The 17,719-nt window shown below is 40.7% G+C and overlaps 1 protein-coding gene across 3 annotated transcripts in view; it reads right to left on the reverse strand.

Annotated features, from left to right (window-relative positions):
• luzp2 (leucine zipper protein 2) overlaps positions 1–17,719 on the reverse strand; it is a 409,997-nt gene that overhangs the window by 212,544 nt on the left and 179,734 nt on the right. The gene's annotated exons all lie outside the window — the stretch shown is intronic.

A 17,719-nucleotide genomic window follows, 5' to 3' on the forward strand; every position in this document is an offset into this window, starting at 1 on the left:
ATACGGGAGGAAACTGGAGCACCCGGAAGAAACGCACATGTTCTCCGGTGAGGAGACACAAACTCTTTACACTGGAACTGAACTCTGAACTGCAACACTGTGAGCTGTAGTAGTGTTGCGCTAAGCATACGCTACCGTGACTCAGAACTTGTATTCCTCAGGATATTTTTCTGTTACCATGTGTGGTCCAAAAGAAAGTTTGAGCAACCTGAGGATTGGCAAGATGTTCAAGACCAAGAATGGGAACTTTCACCTTAGTGAGGATGTGCTTTCAATGTGATTCTGGGTGGCAACAATGATTTCCATAAGAACATAAAGAAAGAAGTGCATGAATAGGCCTTTTGACCTTTAAGCTGCCTGACCATTCACTATCATCATGGCTGACCTATAATAGACCTTAACTCCACAGCTATGCCAGTTTCCAAAACTTTCAATTTCCTAATCCTTCAGAAATTTACCTATTTCTTCTCATTTCCATAAGCCTCTGGGGTAGAAAATTCCAGTGATTCACCAGGACTTTGAAGAATTCTCTTTTAAATGTTCCTATGTATGGAAGTTTTAAATGAATCACTACCCCTCTTCTTGTAAATATGTGCCCTCATTCAAGATTCTCACACTCTTTGACATCTACTATGCCATGGCCCCTCAAAATCTTCAAAATATCAGTTAAAATCATCCCTCAATCGTCAAAACTCAAAAAAATGTAAATGTAATTTCTTTATCTACCGGTAAAAGTCACGTTTATATCATGAATTAGCCTCGTGACTCTGTATTTGCATTACTTCCAAGGTCAGTATATTCTGTAAGTAAGCAGAACAAACCTGTTCACATCACCCCAGGCGTGTCCTCCAAGACGTTTGTACCAAGGCTATCCTATTTTTAAATTCAAACTATCTGCAATAAAGGTCAATCCAGCATTTTCCTTCTTAACCACATGTACAAGACCACATGATAGGTTCTCTACTTCACTTATCTGCAGTCATTCTCCATACAGATAATAGTCTGCCATTAGATTCCTCCTAACACGATGAATGACTTGAGATTAGTCTCCATCTCAGCAACTAATTCTTTTATGAACAATATAACCAAGATTCCAATTGACTACTGAAAAGATATCTTATCAATGCAAGTATATCCAGGGCTCAGGGAATAGAATAGGTATTGAATAGCAAAAGTAAATACAGATGTCGGAAATCTAGAATGAAAATTGTATGTGCAGGGAATGCTCAGTGGGTCAGGCAGTACTTGTGGATGGAGGAACAATGTTAATATTTCAGATTAACAACATTTCATCAGGACATCTGAACATGTGGGTGGAGGTCTGTCACAACCACGGATTCAGCACTGCATCAGATTCGGCAATTGCGCTCGTGAATGTGCACGTGTCAGCTAATTATTATTTTATTGTGATAATATTTAATTCCATCCATTCCATTGTAGTACCTGTCGAGAGTTGGACATGGACACAGCGACACTTTGCTTTCTGCATTCCGCCTTGCCTGAGATATTGGCCTGTTGAGTCAACTGAATCTGAAGGCTGCCGGCATTCATTTAATTCTCAGTTGTTATTTTCAGCCACAGGGTAGGTTTCATTTTCCATTGGAGAGTTTTAGTTAATGGCACTGTTTGGCCTGGCATTTATTATTTTCTTTCCCTTGAACACTGTTTGCATTAAAGTCTGTGATCTATTGATCCTGCTTCAGTGTCTCTCACTCCGCACTTGGGCCATATCAGCACCATCGGGTGACGAGGTGTCCATCTGAAACTCTTCTTCTCTCTCATCACAGTTGCCATGTCTCTTGCATAAAAAGCAGTGCCTGTTTTAATTGAGGTTCAGCAATGAAGCAAACAGTTAGATGCATCTGAACTTGAACTTTAGAGTATCTTGGGCTTGAGCATTTGATTGCACATTTGCAGAAGTCAAAGGCACAAAGGCTGACTGCTGGGGTTCCCTTTGGAACTGGCAGGTGTCAGCATGACCAGTAGGCCCTGTATGTTTTGGTAGAGTAGATACAGAAACTTTGTTTCTATGTGGGAGGATTTGCAAAAGTAGATGGTAGACAATATGTTTATTACAGCAAACCAAATAGAGAATTCAAATGAAGATGCTTAGCCCAGAAAGCCGCATGTGAATGGAACATAAATCGACTGGTTGGGTCAAATGCCAAATGTGGTACACAAGGATTTTGTACATTTTCCCAGTGAACTACGTGAATTTCCTCTGGGTACTCTGGTTTCCTCCCACAGGCTAAAGACAGATAGGTTAGTAGGTTAATTGGTCATTGTAAGTTGTCCTGTGATTAGCCTAGTGTTAAGTAGATGGTTTGCTCAGCAGCACTGCTCGTTGAGCATGAAGGACCTGTTCTGTGCTGTATCTCTAAATAAGTAAGGTGAAATATTCATCAACTATGTGTAGTTCGCACCCTCATTATATATGGTTATCCTCATTATCCTTAAATCTTTCCATCATATTCTGTATTACATGGGCACTTACTTTAAATTTAAGATAAGGTACATTTAACTGCATGAATGCTAAAGGATTGCAGTGAGAGTTGTTAAGAAGTATTAGTTGTGTAACACTTACCCAACAGGCTGGTATATGTCTAGGGGAAAAGGAGATCCAGCCACTCACCAACCCCACCTCCCGTACACGTAGGTGCTGTGAGAATCAAGTTTATGCCGCGCGTACATACACAATATCAAACTCACACCAGATACTGTTACGGAATACACTTCAAAGATACACTTTAAAGACAGTTGGTTACAAATCACTGCACTTGTTGAAAGAGTCTTCCTAAGCAAGGTGCAACGATACATTACAGAGCACTGGGTTTGTTGGTTGCTCAGTAAATAACCTCTCCTCCTGAGGCAGATCCTCTTGTGTGAGTGTGCTGTATTTCCCTCAGCTCCACAATTTACTCTGAAAGGCCATACCTCAGTGTGATTCATATCTGCGAGCAGAGACCAGCTGATCCAATTTGGAGCATTGTGTATGGTCTGACATTATTGTCTTGCTGAGGCATAAATGGGTTTCTTGTTAAACCTTTAGATAGTTTAGAAAAAAGTCATAAATTAAAAGACTGCTTGATGTCCTTTCATTAGACTTACAGAATAAGGGAAAATATCCAGGCTTTGGAACAGTTGAGTGAATGTTCGAGGATATTTTGAATGTGTTGTTCTTTTTACAATGAACCTCCAGGTACCTCTGAAAATGTACCAAAAATCAGTAAAATTCTCATATTCCATCTTGGTGTCACTTACAATAGAAACAGACAAGACTTTGACAAGGAGGCCTTCACAGCTTTGTTTAATCTGGTGTTAACTGGGAGGATGATGTCTTCAACAAAAGGCCACCGATTAAGATGCTATAGAGTTGGCAAATTACAGCCTTCCGGCTGTGCACCTGGTAATCAAACCTCATACCTTCCTATTCTTCATTGTTCAAAATCTCACATTAAACTGACCTAGATGTTATCATTGTAATATAGGTGCACGAGGCATCCAAATGATACGTACACACTTCATGCCAGAAATACGGACTTTGTCATAATGAAGGCTCACCATTCACTGCTTGTGGCCGAAACAGACATTACATTTCATACAAGGGATTGGATGAACAGCACTCCCTGATGGAGACCTTGCATTCAAGTCATATAAAACATTGCAGCACAATACAGGCATCTTTGCCCACGATATTGTGCTAGCCTTTCAAACTACTCTACAATCAATTTAACCCTTCACTTCTACATATCCATTTCTGTCATCCATATACCTATCTAGGAGGATTAATGGTGCCTAACAGTGACTCCTCTGCTTGCATCTTCGGAAACAGCTCTATTTCCATCTTTAATATTTCTATTTTTCCCTTTCAGGGTTCTTTTGAAGACCCTGACCCAGAGTTACACGTTGACTACGGTTCTTTGCGGGAATGGGAGCCGCTCTCACGGTTTCACGGCACACGAGGGCTCAGCTTTAGAGCTCAGCTCGTTTCGGAGGACCGAGATCTCGTGGAAATGGGCAGATCAAAGGTTGGTGTCCAGGCAGGAGATTGATGTGTCATGGGAGATGGAAGATCTAATGCTGAGTGCCCAGAGACACTGGGAGATCTTTGGGCATAGAGCTCAGAAAAGAGACACAATGGACTTTTAACATCATAAATCAGCGAGATGTTTGTTATGTTTCCCCCTCACTGTGAAATGGAGACACCTCTTTCCCCCTTATTAAGGAGAGAGAGAGAGCCTGTGGTATGTTGATTACTGGGTGAACAAGTAGTCTTTAGAGTATGGCAAGTCTGTGTCTTTGCTGTTGCTTTTACCACGCTTGAGTGCTCAGTGGTGGGTGCCGATGCCTTTGTTTGCCAGTGTGGGGAGGCGTTATTGTTGCTTTCTGCCACTTATACGCAGGACAGAATGGAGCTGGGGGGGACTTCGTCATTCATTCTTTGGGGATACTCCTCTGTTCTCATGGATGGTTGCAAAGAAAAAGTATTTCAGGATATATATTGTACACACTTCTCTGATATTAAATGTACCTTTGAAACTTTGAAAAGTTTCTTAAATGTCTCAAGTATATTTGCCTCTTGCACCAGCCTTGGAGTGCATTCCATACACCCACTACTCTCTGCTTAAAAATCTTACCTCTGACATCCCCCCTATACCGTCTGTCAATAACTGTAAAATTACAACCCCTTGCCACCCTGGGAAAATGTCTCTGTTTACACACTTGGTCATCCTGTACACCTCTATCAGGTCACCTTTCATTCTCCTTTGCTCCAACAATGAAAGCCCTAACTTACTCAGTCTAATCCAGGCAGCATTCTGGTAAATCTCCTCTGCAGCCTCTTTAAAGCTTCCACATCCTTCCTATAATGCGTCAACCTGAATTTATCACAATGTTCAAAGTGTGGTCCAGCCAGAGTTTTGTAGAGTTGCAATATTACCTCGTGACTCTTGATCTTAATCCTCAACTAATGCAGGCCAATACACTATACACTTTCTTAGTCTCATTTTCATTGTGCAGTTCAAAGAAAATCTTGGACCAACCTTCATATATATTGACCATAAATTCCTAACACCTCAACAGTAGCAACATTTGAGAAGTATAGCATCTGGTGATGCCCTGAGACATTGTGAAAAAAAAACTACAGTAATGCAAGTTCCTTTCATGTCTGTTTCAGGATCTCCATCCTCTTGTTGGCTGAGGGGAGAAATCACAAAGGTTTTGGTGGTTTGGGCATTGGTGTGCTCCTCTTGCAGAATATGGAAGGTTGACAAGTCCTGACAGACAACTCCTACAATTGGAACTGTAGGCAGACTTGGTATGGAACATCCAGGATGTGCAGAATAAGAAGTCAATGTATTTAGTGAGCTGCTTACCCTGCAGTTACAGAAGGAAAGAAGTTGAGTGACAACCAGGAAGAACAGTCAGGACAGTTTAATAGTTCAGTTTCATATGGTTGTTCTCATCTGTAACAAGTATACCATGTTTGACATTGATGGGATTTTGACCTCAAGGATCAACAACATCAAAAGTCCAGTCCATAGCATGGTGGTAAGTGAGACTGTGCAGAAGGAGGATCAGAACTAGAAGAGTGATAGTGGTAAAGGAATCTATTGTCAGGAGGTCAGATTGGTATTTCTTTGACTGCAAAATGTAAGTTGCCTCCTTGGTTCTAGGGTCATGGATATCTTGGGGGGTCTGCAGGACCTCCTGAAAAGAAAGGGTGAACACACAGCAGTCATGATACATGTAGATGTCAGTAATATAGGCAGAATAAAGATGAGCTATGGCAGCATATGTTTGGTGAAATTGGTAGCCCTATAAAGGACAAAGTTTGTAATCTCTAGATTGATTTTGGTGCCACAAACTAGTGAGTTTAGGAATAAAAGGATCAATCAGATGAATGTGTTGCTGAAGGGATGGTGCTCTGGTGCAGAAGGTTGTAAATCCCTGAATCCTTGGGACTGTTTCTGGGGAAGGTAAAATAAAAACAAGCAGGACAGTTTTCTCCTAAAAAGGGCAGAATAAAAACAAGTAAATGCACATGCAAAGAGTTGCACCATTAAAGATGTTGCCAGATACTGCCTGACCTGTTGAGTTTCTCCAGCAGTTTTATTAATTTTGGATTGCTCTAGCTTTAAAAGCTTTAAAGGAGCAAAGTTTTCCAAGTGTACAGGAGATCCTTTGACATAGTATGTAGATAGCCCCTTGAGGGAAGGGGCATTTACTGGACCTTTTCTTGGACAATGTGACTTGTTAAGTGGAAGGAATTACAGGGGAGATCATTCATTTTGGAGTTAGATATCTGTATATTTAAAATAGTTACTGAAAAGGATATGGATGAAAAAGTATAATAAAGACTTAAATTGGATAATGTCAATTTCAGTAACTTAAGGAAGGATATGGCAAAAGTAAACTGGGAGCATCCACTTACAAATAAGTCAACATCTACACAGTAGGAAACATTCAAAAGAGAAATAGCAAGGTTCTGGTGTAATAAGTACAGAGAACCCCGGTTGTGGAAGGATAGTAAGGAATAGATAAGGAGAAACAAGGAACTATATACTTGGTGTGAGAAACTAATGAAGTGTGAGACCCGTCAAGAGTATAAACCACTGTTTAAATCTGAAATTAGGAAGGTTAAGAAAGGCACTGGAAAATTACTGGTACACAAGATTAAGACAGATTCTAAGGTGTTCTATTAGTATATAAATGATGAAAGAACAACAAAAGAAATAGTAGAATCCACTGGGGACCACATGAACAATCTGTGCAATGAGTAAAAACTAATAGGCAAAATCCTAAACAAGTACTTTTCATCAGTATTCACAAAGGAACCTCTAGTTGCAGAATTTAAAGAAGGCAGAGGTGAAAATCTAGTGCAGCTCTCCATAAATAAGGAGGGGATATTCAATATCTTAATGGGCTTAAAGATGGATAAATCCCCATGACTGGATTGGATTTATACTGAGCTGCTGTAGATGGCATTGAGATTGCTATAGCTCTGGCAAAGCCTTTTTATATCTTTTCTGGACAAACCAGATGACTGAAGGGCAGTGAAGGTGGGCCTGCTTTTCAAGAAAGGCGGCAAAGAAAGGGCAGGTTAAACTGAAATCTCAACACAAAACATTAGGTGTTCATTTCCCTCCATTGATGCTGCCTGACTTGCTGAGCAACCCTCAGATATTTTATGTTGCTTTGGCTTCACTATCAGTAGTTTCTCATGTCTATTCTGGATTTCTGGATACTTTGTTTGACTTCATTCCTTATAGGGAGTTCTGACCTTTGCAGACATTGCTGAGACGTGCAGTCTAACATCACCCCTGAGTGTCTATGCACTAAGTTTACATAGCAACCACAGACTGGACAGGGGACCAGATTATCCCAGACACAGCACACTACCTGAAATCACTACCTGCCCTGTCCTGATGTGTTTTAAAAGGGCTGATCATACCTGCACCTCACATCAAAGGGTCCTCCTGTGAAGCGAGGCAGATTGCAAGTTATATCTTGACTTCTGGTAGCTCTCCTGAAACCTCTCTCCCCAAATGTCAGGTACACTTTGTGTCAGCCCCAATAAGATAAGATAAAACTTTATTTATCCTGAAGGAAATGATCAAAAGCATTTCAAGATATGTCATTCAATTTTAAATAACTTCCAAAAGAGCATAGAAATACTAACATTTGATTGAAAGCATTTACATGTAAAAGGTATTTATTTGTTTATTTAGAGATACAGCACAGTTACAGGCTTTTTTGGCCTGAAAACACTGTGCCACCCAAGCCCACCTCCGAAATTTTATACAGAGGCATAAAATGGTATTGTACGTTTGTAAGTGGAGAGGTCATCAAACACTGAAGTAGGTTAAAATGGGTTTTAAGGCTATCTTTTGTGTGGTTTAAAAAGCCCAGCCTTACCTGGGCAGCAGCTGTACAGGGGGTCAATCTTCTCTCATGTAGATGCCATCTGAAAGTTTCCTTGGATTTGGTTGCCTGGGCATAAGCTACCTTGCTTTGGCACCTCATACCTAACCAATTCCTACATATTCTAGCTGATTGCTAACCCACACAATTATCTCAGAGGACCTATCTTGGGCCTCTAATAAAGGCACACCATCAGATATACTTCATTAGGAGTTTGAAGAGATTTGGTGCTGTATGTCATCAAGGACTCCAGCAATTTTTTATACATGTACGGTGGAGAGCATTTGACTGGTTTCATCACCACCTGGTATGAAGGCTCAAATGCACAGGATCAAAAGAGGTGGCAGAGGATGGTAGACTTGACCACCTACATCATGAATGCAAGCCTCTTCAGGATCGAGGACATCTTCAAAGGTGCTGTTCAAGAAGCCGATATGCATTGTTAATAACCTTCACCATCTAGGACATGCTCTCAGCCTTGTCAGGAAAGCGTTAGCAGAACCTAAAAGCCTGTACTCAACATTTTAGGAAGAGCTTCTTCCTCCCTGCCAACAGATTTATGTATGGTCCATGAACACTACCTCACAATTCCACCTTTGCCTTATTTATCTATTTGTTAATTTCCATATTTTTGTAACTGAGAGTAATTTTTATGTCTTGCACAGAAGTACTGTCAAAAACCAACAAATTTCATCACAGATGCCAGTGATTATGCTGTAAACCTGATTGTCATTCTGAACTCTTTCACTGAAGCTGCCTCAACTCCATTCATTTCCTTTCCAATACCACACTTCTCTTCTCTCTGTGATCAAATAGCAGTATTATGCATACACCCATATTATTTTGTATTAATATTGTTTAATATGTTATTCACATTGATTGTTAAAACCCCAGTTACTGAGTAACTCAGCAGTATATTGCTGAATCAAGGAGTGATGATTACAACAACTCTGTGACGTGCAAAATTTGGAACCAGTGGAGCTGAACAGAATAATGGTTCAGAGAGAAGATAAAGATGACATGCTTATTGACATGTGTGTGAAAAACGTACATGTGGGGGAGATGATATAGTCAACACCTGGCCCTAACACTCCCAATGACCAGCACTACTGATTGTTCTTGTGTTAAAATGCTTTTGTGGGATTATGGTGGGATGTTCAAGTTTGTTTATTGTTACATTTTAGCTTGGGTTATGCAGTTGTTTACTTGTGTGTTTGTGGGTCACCCTGACTGTAACTGGGGTGTGTAATATTGTCTGTATGTGACTGAGTGGATTATCTCCCCAGGTCATAGTACGTGGTCTGCTTTTGTGCTTATCACAGTAAAAATAGTTGTTAATGAGAACCAAAGGCTATCAATTGGATGGAAGTTCTATTAGTCTAGATAGAGTTTACAAAGAATGGGTAAATGCCAAAGACAAGAGAGAGAAAAAATAACTGAGTGACTTAAATATGTATGTTATTTTGTTGTTATTCTGTGCAGTTTGATGTCAAATATTTTGTAAACCTACATAAACTGTGCCATGTGTGCATTCAGTACACACATACTTTTATCACGGAAAAAAAAAATTGCACAACATAAGATTTTTGCACACACTACTAAAAACTAGAGGGAACATTGGCAGCAGATATCTCCTGCAATTGGTGGTCCCCTGGAGGTTTCACACCATGGTGCTATGGTCAGTACATGGACTGGTTATTTTGGGTTTGCAAAGATGCTGGGAGAGCTGAGCAAATGCTTCTACTGGCCTAGGTACAGGTAGGATGTGAAGCTGTCTGAGCACTGCACAAAGGGGTCAGACTGCTTGTCCAGGAGACCAGTGTGGGAGTACATTGTGGGGGCTCCAGTATGGGTTCTTTGCCCCTGCTGGAGAAAGGGACTATCTATCTCCCAAGCCAGCAAGCCATTGGAAACAGCCAGGAGAGGTTCTCAACTGCACCTGCTAAATTGGGTGCAAATCAACATTCTGGGAGCCCTGCACAAGGACTCCCAAGTCCCTCTGCCCCTGTGATATTTGAACCGACTCCCAAGTCCCTCTGCCCCTGTGATATTTGAACCTTCTCCCTATTTAGTTAATAGTCTGTACTATTGTTCCTTTTACCAAAATGGACTAGTATACATTTCCCAGCACTGTATTCCATCTGCCATGTTTTTGCTCATTCTTCCAATTTGTCTAAGTCCTGCTGTAATTTCATTGCTTCCTCAGCACTACCTACCCCTACACCTATCTTCATATCATCCACAAATTGACACAAAACTATCAATTCCATTATCCAAATCATTGACAAAAGATGTGAAAAGTATCAGTCCCAATACTGACCCCCGAGGAACACAACTAGACACTGGCAGCCAATCAGAAAAGGCCCCTTTTATTCCCACTCACTGCCTCCTGCCTGTCAGCCATTCCTCTATCCATGTCAGTATCTTTCCTGTAACACCATAAGATTTTATCTTGTTAAACAGCCTCATGTGTGACACCTTATCAAAAGTCTTCTGAAAATCCAAGTAAATGACATCCACTGCCTGTCCTTTGTCCACTCTGCTTGTTATTTCCTTGAAGAACTCTGACAGATTTGTCAGGCAAGATTTCCCTTTACAGCAACCATGCTGACTTTGACTTATTTTATCATTAGTCTCCAAGTAGCCTGAAGCCTCATCATTAATAATAGACTCCAACATGTTCTCAACCACTGAGGTTAGACTAACTGGCCTATAATTTCCCTTCTTTTGCCTTCCTCCCTTCTTAAAGAGTGGAGTGACATTTGCAATCTTCCAGTCCTCTGGGAGCATGCCAGAATCAAGTGATTCTTGAAAGATCATGACCAATCATGACCAACTTTATCTCTTCTGCAACCTCACTGAGGACTCTGGGATGTAGTCCATCTGGTTCAGGAAACTAACCCACCTTAAGGCTTTTGAGCTTGCCTAGCACTTTTTCCATATTAATAGCAATGGAACTCCCTCCTGCTCCCTGACACTCATGGACCATTCACACAGTGAAGAATGATGCAAAGTACCTATTAAGTTAACCTGCCATTTCTTTGTCTCTCATTACTACCTCACCAGCATCATTTTCCAGTGGTCCAATAAAAAATCTCACCTCCCTTTTACTGGTTATATAACTGAAAACACTTTTGGCATCCTGCTTTATATTATTGGCTAGTTTGCTGTCCTATTTCATCTTTTCCTTTCTTACAGCTTATTTAATTAACTTTTGTTGGTTTTTAAAAGCTTCCCTATCATCCGACTTCCCACTCGCTTTTGCTACCATATGATCCTTTCCTTTCTTTTAAGTAGTCCTTAGCTTCCTTTGTCAGCCACAGTTGCTTACCCCTGCCATTTAAGAACTTCTTCTGTGGGACATGTCTATCCTGTGCCTTGTGAACTAGTCCCAGAAACTTCAACCATCTCTGCTCTGCTGTCATCCCTGCCAGTATCCTCCAATCCACCTGGGTAAACTCCTCTCTCAGGCCTCTGTAATTTCCTTTTGTCCACTGCGATACAGATATGTGTGAATTATGCTTCTCCCTCTCAAGTTGCAATATGAATTCAGTCATATAATGATCAGGGCTTCCCTAGTGTTCCTTCACATTAAGCTCCCTAATAAGATCTGGGTTTTTACACAACACCCAATCTATGATAATCTTTCTCCAAGTAGGCTGAAGCACAAGCTGCTCTAAAAAGCCATGTCTTAGGCACTCAACAAGTTTCCTCTCCTCTGTTCCGACACTAACATAATTTTCCCAATTCCCTTGCATATTGAAGCCCCCATTAAAGATGAGTCAGTACCCTTATTACGTGCCTTTCCCAGCTCCTTTTGCAATCCCCCTTGTCGTTTCTTAACTCCACTCACAAAGATTCAACGTTCTCTGACTCTGTCACCTCTTTCTAAAGATGTATTTCCATCTCTTACCAATAGAGCCTCACCACTATCTATGCCTTCCTGTCTGATACAAAGTGTATCCTTTGATGTTAAGCTCCCACCTATGGCCTTCTTTCAGCCACGACTCAATGATGCCCACAAAGTCATACTGACCAATCTGTAATTGCGCCACAAGTTCGGCCACCTTATTCAGAATGCTACGCACACCTGGACTGCATTAACAAGGGGAATTTGTTTTACACTTTTTTATGATCTGGAAAACTTTGTGTGAAAGATTAGATGAGGCAGTCTCATTGGAATCTTTCACTGGAGAATTGAATAAGTACTTGTAAAAAGAATTTGCTTTGACCTATGGATAAGGAACAGCGGTTTAGAAACAGAAAATTCTTTCAAGGCAATGAAAGAAGAAAATACTGAGGAACTCAGGTAATATTTGTGGAATGATAAATATAGCTGGTGTTTCATATGGAAGACCCCTTTGTCTGAACTGGAAAAAAGAAAAAAAAAAATAAGTTAACTTTAAGATACAGGGAAAGCAGGGAAGGGATAGATAGGATGCAGAAATGAATTTGATTTGGTAACCTTAGGCCTACTGTGATGATAAGCTTTTGACAACAACATTTGTTTGACATGTTGATGAGGTAGTTGGAAAGAGATAAAAACAAAGGAACCCATAAAAGCTATGAAATGGAGGCTAGAATTTGAGATTTAAGGTACCAGTATGGGCTACTAGTATAGGCAAGAATGGGCTCAATGGCCTGCATCTCTGCTGTACAGGTCTATGAACAATTATTCATTGGACAGGAATATTATTTCAATGGTGCAACATAATGCATTTCCCTTTCAGGATAATATGTCCAAAGTAAAAAAAAATCACTTGTCTAGCTTATTGTTTTTATGAAATTTGATTGAGGACCATTTCACATTGCATTCTTCATGCGTTATTAAAGTGACTTGTGAAAGATGGAAGTAAATTAAACATTAATGAACAGACATGAATCGCCACAGAAGAAAATCATTTGCATCTGAATCTGGTATATTTGGCAAGTTGTAAGATAATTTGTTGAAGAAAACTAATAAGTTGAAGCTCCAGAGTGGCTTTAAGAGATAACAAGAGATGTGACAGTAATTGTAATTTGGCACACTCACCATAGAAAATACCCAGATTTCATCGCAGAGGAATTAATGTGACTAGTTTTAATATAAAAAAGTGCCATTGTGTCCGTAACATTCAAGTTATTGCTTAGCAAACTAATATAAATATAGGGGAAAGGCAGTGATTTTTGGCATCTACCCATTTTATGGAGGTCATTTTCTGCATGAATGTGGTAATTGTCTAGTTTCCATGCATGCTTTACAAAGCAAAAGTCAATTTCATGTCATATTTTGCAGGATTGAGGGCATTTTGCAATTAAGCTCCATGTTTTCATTACTCAACAGTCAATAAGGATGCGAAACATGTCATCGACCTGGAAGACCTCAGATCTAACTGTCACTAGGTAGGATTAATAAGCTGTTGACATTATTATTTGTTTCTCAGGCTGGGCCTGGGTAGTATTAACCTCAATCGTGGTGTCACAGAGGACAATCTCCTATTTTTAGCTGTTTAATAAGTTCAAGCTGGTGTTTTAATCAATTGCTAAAATGAACATGTCAGATTCAAAGAAAGGTCAAACAGATTTTAATCAATAAAATCCAGTGAAAATTGAAACAACCCAAGTTGTATTTTATCCCTTTGTTATTGTACAAAATATTATTATATTAGTGAGAATATTTATGTTTGTATTGTAATCTCCTGAAAATCTGATTTTTATTTAAGCTGTGATGAATAGAGTTAATAATCAGAAGGAAATGCAGTCACTTATTTATTATGTTCTAATACTACGTGCCAGCCATCCAACGTGGAAGCTCACTCATTTTTTCTCAGTCTTGATTATTCTTCACTGAAGCTAATCTCTGAATTTTGATGATTCTTTCCGTGGAAAGAGAACATCCTGAAAGTGGTGGAAAAACAGTAGGAAAAAGTCTTTGACTGATAAACCATTCCCTCCAGCTTAGCAGGCTCTCAAACCAATCAAGAAACTTTTTAATTCTTTTAACTTCAAATGTGTAATACACAGCAGCATTTAAACTATTGAAACAGGCCTCTTGTACACTAATAATAGTTAACTCTTGATTTCTCAATCTGCACTTTCTCTGAAACTCTAGACACTAGAATACTACAGCACAGTACAGGTCCTTTGGCCCTCAATGTTGTGCCGACCCATATATTCCTAAAAAAAGTACTAAACCCACACTACCCCATAAACCTCTATTTTTTTTTCATCCATGTGCCTGTCCAAGAGGCTCTTAAATACCCCTAATGTTTTAGCCTCCATCACCATCCCTGGCAAGTCATTCCAGGCACCCACAACCCTCTGTGTAAAAAAACTTACCCCTGATGTCTCCCCTAAACTTCTCTCCCTTAACTTTGTACATATACCCTCTGGTGTTTGCTATTCATGCCCTGGGAAACAGGTACCGGCTATCCACCCTATCTATGCCTCTCATAATCTTGTAGACCTCTATCAAGTCCCCTCTCATCCTTCTAAGCTCCAAAGAGAAAAGTCCCAGCTCTGCTACCCTTGCCTCATAAGACTTGTTTTCTAATCCAGGCAACATCCTGGTAAATCTCCTCTGCACCCTCTCCATAGCTTCCACATTCTTCCTATAATGAGGTGACCAGAACTGAACACAATACTCTAAGAGTGGTCTCACCAGAGATTTGTAGAGCTGCAACATGACCTCTCTACTCTTGAACTCAGTCCCCCTATTAATGAAGCCTAGCATCCCATAGGCCTTCTTAACTATCCTATCAACCTGTGCAGTGACCTTGAGGGGTGTATGGATTTGAACCCCAAGGTCCCTCTGTTCATCCACACTCTTAAGTAACTGACCATTAACCCTGTACTCAGCCTTCAGGTTTGTCCTTCCAAGATGGATCACCTCACACTTATCCAGATTGAACTCCATCTGCCTCTTTTCTGCCCAACACTGCATCCAGTCTATATTCTCTTGTAACCTTTGACAACCTATAGCTCCTTCCACAACTCCTCCAATCTTCATGTCATCCGCAAACTTACTCACACATCCTTCTGCCTCTTCATCCAGGTCATTTATAAAAATCACAAAGAGAAGGTCCCAGGACAGAGCCTTGCGGCACTCCACTAGTCACCGACCTCCAGGCAGAATACTTTCCTTCCACTACTACCCTCTGCTTTCTTCCTGTAAGCCTATTTTTTATCCAAACAACCAAGGTTCCACTGATCCCATGCCTCATAACTTTCTGGATGAGTCTATCATGGGTGACCTTGTCAAATGCCTTGCTAAAGTCCATGTAGACCACAACTACTGCCCTACCCTCATCAATTTCTCTTGTTACCTCTTCAAAAAACTCAATTAGCTCATGAGGCATGACCTTCCCTTCACAAAGCCATGTTGACTACCCTTGAGCAGACTGTACTCCTCGAAATGCTGATAGATCGTATCCTTAAGAATCCTTTCCAATAGTTTGCAGACCACTGACATAAGACTCACCGGTCTATAGTTCCCAGGATTCTCCCTATTACCTTTTTTGAAACAAGGGAACTACATTTGCCATTCTCCAATCCTCTGGCACCTCCATTGCCAAAGATCATAGCTACTGCTCCAGCGATCTCTTCTCTCACTTCCCACAGCAACCTGTGGTATATCACATCCAGCCCTGGGAACTTACCAATTTTGACGTTTTTAATAAGATCTAACACTTCTTCTTCCTTAATCTCCACATTGTCCAGCACACAGGCCTGTTCTATTTCGACCTCACCCTTTTTCACTTGTGAATAATGAAGCAAAGTATTCATTTAGGGCCTCCCCAACCTCCTCCGCCTCCAGGCACATGTTGCTTTCTTTATCCTTCAGTGGCTCCACCTTCATCCTTGGCATCTTTCTGTTCTTCACATAAGTATAGAATGCCTTGGGGTTCTCCTTAATCCTACATGCCAAGCCCTTCGAGCTCTCCTAAGTCCTTTCTTAAGCCCCTTCCTGACTACCCTATATTTCTCATGAGCCCCTCCTGCTTCTTGTTTCTTATATCTAACATATGCTTCCTTCTTCCTCTTGACGAGTTACCTCACATGTTTCGTCAGCCACAGTTCCCTTTTCCTACCATTTTTTCCTTGTCTCAGTGGGACATACCTATCTTGAACCCAGCACAAGTGGTCCCTAAACTTCTTCCACATTACATCTGTCCTTGAACATCTGTTTCCAATTTACTCTTGCTAGTTCCTGTCTCAGCCCTTCATAGTTAGCCCTTCCCCAGTTAAGCACTTTCCCATTTTGTCTGTTTTTCTCCTTTTCCATAGCTATGCTGAAGCTAAGGGAGTTGTGGTCTCTGTCACCAAAATGCTCCCCCATCAAGAGGTCTGACCAAGCTCAATACCCAGAACTAGATCCAGTATGGCCTCTCCTCGCATTGGCCAGTCCACATACTGTGTCAGGAATCGTTAAACACACCAGACAAATTCATCCCCATCTATCCCCCTTGCAGTCAAGTAGTGCCAGTCAATATGAGGGAAGTTGCAATCACCCATAACAACAACCCCATATTTCCTGCACCATTCTAAAATCTGCCTGTTGATCTGCTCCTCAGTGTCCTGGGGGCTATTTGGGGGCCTATAGGCTACTCCTAGCACTGTAATTGATCCCTTCCTATTTCTGACTTCCACCCACACCGACACAGTGGACACTGTCTCTGCAGCGTACTCCCTTTCTATAGCCGTGATACTATCCCTAACCAGCAATGCCACTTCCCCCACCCCCACTTTTCTACCTCCCATCCTATTCCTTTTAAAACACCTAAACCCCGGTACCTGCATCAGCCAATCCTGCCCTACCTAACATATTCTAATTCTGTTGTTGCTTTAACCTTTGTGCTGCTTTTATTTTTGAAGAATCTGTGTGGATGGCATGCAGCGCAAAGATTTTTCATTGCATCTCAGTACACGTGACAACAATAAACCAATTACTAATATTTAAGTAACTAAATTTTAAAACCTACAAATGACTTCATTCTTACTCTTTCTCCCTTACAGCCATACCTATTTGTTGAAATTAATAGCTCCTACCACAGTTTCAACCTGGTTTTAATATTCAGCCTAGACTGTCAGTATATTAGTAAAAAGCTGACCAGATTTCAAAGCCACTCAGTTTTTGAACCTGGTACAGTTTTAGTTGGCCAATGTAAGTGTTGGGAAATAGCACAAAGTCTGCAATCTGCTGCTCACCTCCCTGAGGAGGCAATGTTAGAAAATGTCAATGAAGAAGAGTCAGCTTCTTTTATTTCAAAACTAAACTTTATTCATATTAAGTATATACAAATTAAGAAACAGCACCAAAATCTTTTACATTCATTAAGCAGGTAAATTTTTGTTTAAAGAGCACCATATGGCCTCCTGGGGTAATTGTGCTATTTTGATTGTTCATGGTGATTTTGTACCCAACTCTGTCCATCCATGTGCATTTGCGGAGAGAGCCTAGACTGTGGTTCTTCCCCAGAGACTTAGCATTGGTTGCACCAAGTTTCAGTGCATCCCTCAGCACCTACTTCTCAGCATTGCCTAATGGATGTCCTGCCATATTGAGAGAACAACATATTCTTCATTGGCTCTTCACTCAATCCCGGAACATTGGGATGCTCTTTATCGACTACAGCTCAGAATTCAGTACAATCATTCCCTCAAAAGTAATCAATAAGCTCCAAGAACTCGGCTTCAATACCACTTTGTGCAATTGGAGTCCCAATTTTCTCACTTGTAGGCTGCAGTCAAGTCAGACTGGCAATATATCTACTCCACGATCTCCATCAGTATAGGTCCACCACAATGTTGTGTGCTT

The sequence above is a fragment of the Hypanus sabinus genome, chromosome 7 (genome assembly GCF_030144855.1).
Source record: "Hypanus sabinus isolate sHypSab1 chromosome 7, sHypSab1.hap1, whole genome shotgun sequence".
Lineage (NCBI taxonomy): Eukaryota > Metazoa > Chordata > Chondrichthyes > Myliobatiformes > Dasyatidae > Hypanus > Hypanus sabinus.